This window comes from Emys orbicularis, chromosome 4 (assembly GCF_028017835.1).
Source record: "Emys orbicularis isolate rEmyOrb1 chromosome 4, rEmyOrb1.hap1, whole genome shotgun sequence".
NCBI lineage: Eukaryota > Metazoa > Chordata > Testudines > Emydidae > Emys > Emys orbicularis.
Genome location: NC_088686.1, coordinates 134,543,246 through 134,551,883, shown reverse-complemented (window position 1 = coordinate 134,551,883; position 8,638 = coordinate 134,543,246). Strand labels below are relative to the sequence as shown.

Below are 8,638 nucleotides of genomic sequence, written 5' to 3'. Positions count from 1 at the left end.
TCCTGTCTGAAGAAATTTCTCATCCAACAGCTTCTGCAGTTTTTCAGCCCAGCTTGGCTGAGATCCTGTTTTCATGAATGTAAATGCGCTGTCCATTTACTTCCTAGATGCAGGGTCACTGGGTGTCTTCTTTGCCTTCTGCTTACATCCCAGTTTGATTGCCTGTGCTCTGAGATAGGCTAACAAGCTGTGGCTTGTTTTACCTGTGTGCTGTATCCCTGGTGACATCACATCTCTTTGTTGACTTCCTGAGTATCCTTTGTGTTAGTTTACAGTGTTTAATTTACATCCCAACAGAGAGACTGTGAATAAACATCTCTTGTCTGACCGAAAATCTGATTCTTCACCTCTGTTGGTGACTTGTGCCTTAATAAAGACTCCATGAAAATATTTGCAGCCAACATACATAACCCCTTACGTAGCATCTATACACACATTTCACAGTGATATTAATGACTAGGGCAACCCTGGCTTTCATTTAAGCCCTCCCATGACACTGTGGTGAACCAGGATGTATGCACCGGAATCGGGACATTCCTGTAACCCCCTTGCCAATTGGCGTTGAGGGGGTCTTGGGTCCCAGCATAGGGCTGTGCTGTGCTGGTCTCCTGTTGGCCCTACGGCTCAGCCGCAGCAGAGTGGGGGGGAAGACGGGTTTGCTTCCAACTCAAACAGCTGCGGAAATGTCTCTTTCAGCAAACATCATGATCTTCGTGATCTTCTGGCGAAGGGACTGCTTGATCTCCGCCTCCAGCCGCTACCACCTGATGGCGATGTCCCTGGCCGACACTGTGGTTCTCATTCTCATTGTTCTCATTGAGATGATCCTGAAATGCTACAGCACGGAGCCGTTCTGGTACCGGGACCCCTGGTGCACCCTCCGGGATGTCTTCAATTATGGTGCAGTCAACGCCTCCGTCTGACTGGTGGTCTCCTTCACCGTCGAGCGCTTCGTGGCTATCAACACCTTCAAGCTGAAGGCAAAGCTGTGCTCCCCGAGACGCACGCTCTACACGATCGCCTTGGTTCACATCTGCGGCTACCTAGTGGCTATCCCGTATTATTGGTCCAACAGATCAGAAAGGGTGAATGGGACGGGGCGGGCGATCTGCAAGTTTAATCCTGACCTTCCCAACTCCTACGTTGAGGGGCTGGTTTGGTTTCAGACCTCACTGGTCAACATTGTCCCTTATATCATCATCTTCACCTTGAACAGCCTGATCCTCAGGCAGATCGTCCTCAGCAACAAAGTGCACTGTGTGATGGCCGGAGGGCTCCACCGAATGAACTCTGGCACCCAATTCAGGTACCAGAAGAAGAAATCCATCCTCCTCCTTGTGACTGTCTCGATGATGTTCGCTTATCTGGGCGCCACCAGGTTCGTCACGCAGATTATTCTCAGGACCTGCCATTACGACATAGAGAGACAAGATTACTCCAAGGCCATTAACATTGCGGTGGACTTTGGTACTATGCTGGAACTGACCAACTCAGCTGTGAACATGTATCTCTATGCCTGCACCCAGACTGCCTTCCGCAGGGAGCTAGTCCATTGCCTCAAGGCTCTCCTCTTTCCCTGCAAAGCACAGAGAACGCACCCATCAGCCATCTTCCAGGTATAATGCACGTGTGCGCATACACGGAGCTGTCCCGCTACATGTCTTCCCAGAGGCAGGTATACCTCCCTGTGTTTAATTAGAGGACTTGCCTTACCCCAGCCAGGAGTGAGGATAAGAGAAATGGACCTAGCATTACGTATGTAAAATAATGTAGTCCAAATTAACATCTTCAGCAGATCGATACCAGGCCATACATTCCAGCTTTGTCATCGATTGGCATGGAGGGTTGGTAGTTCGGATGTGAAATAGTACATGGGTATCCCAGCCCCTCCGAGTGACTCTTTCAGCGCTCGGAGGAAAACTGGCTGTGATGTGTCAATGTTATAGGGGCTTAGGATTAGAGCTGGCCAAAATTCAGGATTTCTAGTTTGTGGGAAATTTCCGTATTTTAGAATTTGTTTCCTTCTGAATGGGAGCAAAACCAAATTTTTTGAAATTTCCCACAACTCAGAAATTCTGAAAGAAACAGGGACACACAATCTGCTCCTTGGGACCCCAGCAGCGGCTGAGTGAAACTGACTTGATTCTTATCAGTTTCAGGCAGCGGCTGCCAGAGCTTGCAGGGTCTGTGGCTCCAGGGCTTTCAGACTCCTGGGCCAGCTGGCTCCCAGGGCTGCCAGCTCAGAAGCTGGGGTTCACAGAGCCAGGGCCGGCTCTACTGTTTTTGCCGCCTCAAGCAGCGCGCGGAATTGCCGCTGGGGACGGTGGGGGCAGTCCGTGTGCCGTTAGGGCCGGACACACATTTCCGCGGCGGCGCAATTCGGCGGCAGCTTCTGTCTTCAGCCGGAAGACAGAAGCTGCCGCCAAATTGCCGCCGCGGGCAGCTGAACATAGAAGCTGCCGCCGAATTGCCGCCACCGCGGAAACGCGCGTGCCGCCCTAATGGCACACAGACTGCCCCCGCCGTCTCTGGCAGCAATTCCGCGTGCCGCTTGGGGCTGCAAAAACACACGGACTGCCGCCCCTTGCAGATTGCCGCCCCAAGCACCTGCTTGGAAGGCTGGTGCCTGGAGCCGGCCCTGCACAGAGCTTCCAGGCTCCTTGCTGATTAGAGATGGAGATGGAACTCCCGGAGCTTTCAGGCTCCCAGGTCCGCAGCAGGGATCCTGGAAGCCCTGGCATGGCAGTGCTGCCCTGGAGCATGGTCTCCAGCAGCCTGCCAGGAAAGTTAATCAAACCCAAGATGTTTCTGAAAAACATTTTGGGTTCAATGCATTGGTATGTTCCAGCAAAACTTTGTTGGAAATTTTCTATCCAGCAAAACTTAGACTGTGTTTTCATGTTTGCACACTGGATTTTTCAATGCAAGCCATTGACAGCCTGCTAACATTCTCCCAGTTCTGGACAGGCTCAGGTAGCTGAGGAAAAATCGGAGGCAGGGGAAGGAGAATAAGCTATACTGATACATCAGCTGTATCCCAATATAACTAGGGTTTGTATCAGTGTAACTATTTTTTTTTTAAATCACATCCCTAATTGACATAGTTGTATCAATTCAAAATCTGTCTATAGATCAGGCCTAAGTGAAGTAAAAAATATAGGTTTCATGTTGTGCAGAGGGTTCTCGGACTCCATCTTAAGAGAGAGCTTGTCCTCCGATCTAATAGGGACCGGGGCCGGATCGGATCATCAAAAATTTGGATAAGCCAGAGAATGGGAAAGTGTGAGGCTGCAGCGCCATCTCGTGGCCACAGGAGAGCTCGCCCACTTCTGGAGCTGGTTGTTGGGTTAATACGGAGAGTGGTTGGATAATGGAGGGTCGGATAAACGGAGTTCTACTGTATTCCCTTCGCAGCACCACGGGGGGCGGCCTGCTGGTCGATGTGAGGGCGGCAGTCAGGTGGCCTTCGGCGGCATGCCTGCGGGAGGTCCGCCGGTCCCGCGGTTTCGGCGGCAATTCGGCGGCAGGTAGGCTGAAGCCGCGGGACCGGCAGATGACCCGCAGAAACGCCGCCGAATCCGCGGGACCGCCACCGGCGGCCGCCTGACTGCCGTGCTTGGGGCGGCAAAACCCACAGAGCCGTCCCTGCAGCCAGCTGAGCAGTTCTTCTTCTGTGTCTCTGATTGTTAAGAGCAGGTCGGACAAACCCCTGTCCGGGACGGGCTAGAGAATACTGAGTCCTGCCAGGAGGGCAGGCGACTGGACTAGATGACCTCTCGAGGTCCCTTCCAGTCCTGGGATTCTATGAGATTTACCATATTGCTCTGGGTATTGCCTCTCGTGGGCATATTCCCAGCGTGTAGTGGGTGCCTAGCTGCTGCTGCTACCATCAGCTGTCGTTCCTATCGTGCCAGGTCTGAAGCAGAGCTCTTTCCCAGCTGAGTCTAGCGGCGGTTGCCGGGCTGTGTTCTGGGGCGTTAAGCGCTGTACCGGAGGGTGATTTTGGTAGCGTGTACGTAAATACTGAATTAGATGCTGACGCTGCAGATTTTCCCACAGAGGCGACAGTTCTCACGTCTTTGTTTGGAGTCATCCCTAGAGCCCCCTTCCTCCGTGCTCGCTGCCTTACTCCGAGAGCGATCCATGGGCTCCTTCGGCGGCAGCAGCCTGGCCACCCTGCGAGGTTTCGTTTGCTCATGAGATGGTTGCTCCTTTCCGAGTCTGCCTGGGCCAGAATGACCGGGGGGGGCGGCTGCAGCAGCAGGCGCGCAGTGTGTGGCTCCTTGGGCTGGCTGTGTCCCAGGAGGGTGTGAGGTGAAGCAGCAAAGAGATTCAGCCGCTGGTTGGAGTAAAAGATCTGATCTGGTTTCGTTCAGAACCCGTTTCCATGTCTGTTCCTACCGAAGCAGCCCCCTGCCCTGCGAACGGTCACCTGGCCTGGCTCCAGCGTGTGGAGACAATGGTGCTTGGATAATGAGCCCAACTTTAGGTTCAGAGTCAAGGCTAAGTTCTCCAGCCAGGGCTAGCTGCTGCATCCCTTGTGCTCCGCTCCCTGGCTTTTCTCACCCATTTCTCTGTCCAGCTGCCCATCAGATTTCATGTAACATTTACATAAAGGAATGTTCCTTGCGGGGCCACGAGGCTCTAGTGAGCTGGACTCGACCTAGGTTCAGTGACTGGTGAATCGGGCTCATGTTTATTTACGTAACTGTAGGAAAAAGCCGGTGTTTGCCCAGCAGCTTTGAACGAGGGCAGAGCGGCCAGGCAGCAGCAGGAACAGGACATGCAACTTTATCTGGTGCCAACTGTGACGGGTTGGATCACAGAAACCCTCCTGGGAGCTGCCAACTGATGTGCCAAGACTACCTCTGCTCCTGTTTTCCCTGCCAGCTCGGGGCCCCAGCACCCTGTCTTGCTGAGCCAGACACTCCCGTCTGCTCCAACACAGACCCAGGGTCTGAATTACTTGCCCCAAAGCTGCAGGTTTACCTGAAAACAGCTCACAGAAGTGTGCTGGTCTTTAGCACTCAGATGCCCAACTCCCAATGGGGTCTAAACCCAAATGAATCCGTTTTACCCTGTATAAAGCTTATGCAGGGTAAACTCATAAATTGTTCGCCCTCTATAACACTGATAGAGAGATATGCACAGTTGTTTGCTCCCCCAGGTATTAATACATACTCTGAGTTAATTAATAAGTAAGAAATGATTTTATTAAATACAGAAAGTAGGATTTAAGTGGTTCCAAGTAGTAACAGACAGAACAAAGTAAGTCACCAAGCAAAATAAAATAAAATGCGCAAATCTATGTCTAATCAAACACTGAATACAGATAATCTCACCCTCAGAAATGCTTCAGTAAGTTTTTTCCTCAGACTGGACACCTTCCAGGCCTGGGCACAATTCTTTCCCCTGGTACAGCTCTTGTTCCAGCTCAGGTGGTAGCTAGGGGATTCCTCATGATGGCTCTTTCCTCTCTTCCACCCCCTTATATAACTTTTGCATAAGGCGGGAATCCTTTTGTCCCTCTCTGAGTTCCCACCCCCTCCTTCTCAATGGAAAGACACCAGGTTAAAGATGGATTCCAGTTCAGGTGACATGATCACATGTCACTGCAAGACTTCATTACCCACTTGCCAGCACACAGATATACAGGAAGACTTACAGGTAAAACACAGCCATTTGCGGACAATGGTCCTAGTTAATGGGAGTCATCAAGATTCCAAACCACCATTAATGGCCCACACTTCGCATAATTACAATAGGCTCTCAGAGTTATATTTCATATTTCTAGTTTCAGATACAAGAGTGGTACATTTATACAAATCGGATGATCACACTCAGTAGATTATAAGCTTTGTAATGATACCTTACAAGAGAGACCTTTTGCACAAAGCATATCTCAGTTACATTATATTCACTTATTAAATGTTTATAAAACCATATAGACCGCACAACGTCACACCACCGCCCAGGCCAGCGCTGGGAGGCCACCTGTGAGATTCAGCTCCCTGCCCAGTCCAAGGCTCCAGCCCTGCCCTGTGATGCTGAGCCAGGACAGCAGGCAGGAAGGCCGAGTGCTGTGGACAAGAGGCTGCAGAGCTGGGCCCCATCCCGCAGCAGGCTGGGATAGGGCTGGCCCTGCCCATGCCCTACTGTCCAGCCTTGTTCCTAGCCCATCCCAGTGGGCCCTGTGGGCTGGCCCCAGCCTCCATGACTCAATGTACCCGCCACTGGGGCTCCCCTACATTCCAGATTCAGCAACTGCCCTGGAATTCAGCAGCCGTTCGCCTCTCCTGTGCTCCACCCCAGGCCTCCTGGCTCTGCCCCTCGGGCTGCCCTCCATCCGCCCTCTGCTCCGGGCCAGTCACCCGCTTGTCGCCATCCTCCCCCCGGCCCTTCGGCCAAGCCTACACAGTGTAGTTAGCGCCTAACAATTCTCCTTCCTCACTCAGCTCCTCCATCACCTGGCTCTTTCTCTGCACCTCCTCCGTGGCGTTCTGCTGCTGAAGGGCCTAGACCGGCAGAGGGGCATCCAGAGGACGGGCTGAGGCCTGAGGAGCCAAGTTCTCCCCAGCAGCGCGGCAGGGTGCCCGGCTCCCCCGCGGCACAGCTCCCGTTAGGGCTAACCCTGCAGAGACATGCTGGCAGCTGGGAGAGAGAAAAGCTGTTTGCTTTGCTGCTCTGCCAGCAGCTCAATTTCCTGGGAGGATGAAAGCCCTCAGCCAGCTCCCACGCCCAGTGCAGACTGGTGAGACCCAGACAGTGCTAGGGGCTGGCGGGGAGGGGAGCGGGGACAAGGAAGGGGAGAGAAAGGGAGCGAATGAAGGGAGGGGTGGAAGGGCAGAGGGGGGAGGTGAGGCAAGCAGAGTGCTGTGGGGGGGGACAGAGAAGGGGGGAAGGGAGGGGTCGGGGTTCCCGGGAATGATGTGCAGACAAAAGCTCCACCCAGGAATCTGCTGCTGCTGCCTAGCCAATAGCTGGGAGATCTGCTGTGCAGGGGTGGGGTGTGCAGTGGAAAGGGGCAATTCAGCGGGATGGGGTGTGCAGTGGGCAGAGGGGGGCTGTGCAGTGAGATGGGGTGTAGGAGGCAGGAGGAGCTGTACAGTGAGGGGGTGTAGCAGGCAGGAGAGGCTGTGCAGTGGCAGAGGGGGCTGTGCAGTGAGATGGGGTGCAGCAGGCGGGGGGATGTGCAGTGATGGGATGTAGCAGGCAGGAGAGGCTGTGCAGTGGCAGAGGGGGCTGTAGCAGGCGGGGGGGCTGTGCAGTGAGCTGGGGTGTAGCAGGTGGGAGGAGCTGTGCAGTGGGCAGAGGGGGGCTGTGCAGTGAGATGGGGTGTAGCAGGCGGGGGGATGTGCAGTGAGGGGATGTAGCAGGCAGGAGAGGCTGTGCAGTGGCAGAGGGGGCTGTGCAGAGAGGGAGTGTAGCAGGCGGGAGGGGCTGTGCAGTGAGATGGGGTGTAGTAGGTGGGGGGGCTGTGCAGTGAGGTGGTGTAGCAGGTGGGAGAGGCTGTGCAGTGAGCTGGGGTGTAGCAGGCAGGAGGGGGGTCTGTGCTTTGAGGGGCTGTAGCAAGCGGGGGGGGGGGGGGGGCTCTGCAGGCGGGGGAAGAATGCCAAGCACATAACCCTGGTAACAGGCCCAGCCCACACACTGTCATTAACCCCTTTCTGTGGTGGCTGTGGCCGAGGCTGCGTGTCCCGTGCTCCGTGTTGCACACCTGGGACATGGGGCAGGGACTGGGGCTGCTGACTGATCCCTGGCTTCTCTGGTTCCCTTTCCCAGGAGGCTCTCTCCAAGACTCCCCTGGGATCTATCCCTGGTGCAGGAGCAGGGAGGTGCTCCTGGGGCGAGATCTTTGCCTGGGGAGCACCCTGCTGCCTGTCTCTGTCGGCCTCTTGTGAGATTCCAGGCTCCCATCCCGGGCCGGTGCAAGAAGCGATCGGGTTTTATTTGTTTTGGTCGGAACAAAGTCGCCTGGGCTGCAGTGGCCTTGGCTGGCTCGCTGCTCCCGTTCGCCACCAAAGCACCCTGGCGGGCACAGCCTGACACTTGTTCCCGAGCCCCTCTGGGCCCATCTCCCCAACCCCGTGGCCCCTGGCTGTGGGGAGGGCTTGGCTCTGGGACGTGCCCCTTCCCTCCCAGCTTTTCTCCCCTGCCCGGGGAGCTGGGGGTATGGCAGGGTGAGGAGGAAGGACACAGTGATGCCATCTGCTGGGATCCCAGGGCGTGCTCTGATTGCCCCTGACCCGATCACAGCAGAGTGGCCTTTGCCTGGCAGACGGAGCCCAGCTCCCGGGTCTGTGGGGCCATGCTGGGCTCTCTGCGTGGGTGCCCCAGGGCTCACCTCCCTGTCCTTGGCCTTAACCAGGTGTGACAGAATACAATGGCTGTGTTCACTTTGTACTAATGTCCGTGCAAGGGACGCCTTGTGGTGGGTCAGTTCACAACTCATAATTTGCTGATCAATAATCCGATGGCAACGTGCACGGAGCGGTGTGACCTGTGACCTGCTAAACACAAGCTGAGCTCACGGCTAGAAGCATGTTGTCCAGAGAAGTCTGGGGAGTGGTTGAACCAGTTCCTCGGAAACAAAGAGCAAGCTGATGCCCCAGCCAGATGTAAACAAGACCGATGGATC

At 54.9% G+C, this 8,638-nt stretch overlaps 1 pseudogene; it reads left to right on the top strand.

The window, feature by feature from the left end:
* The first annotated feature begins 515 nt into the window (after positions 1-515).
* On the top strand, positions 516-1,622 carry LOC135877561 (uncharacterized; annotated as a pseudogene).
* The last annotated feature ends 7,016 nt before the right edge of the window (positions 1,623-8,638 follow it).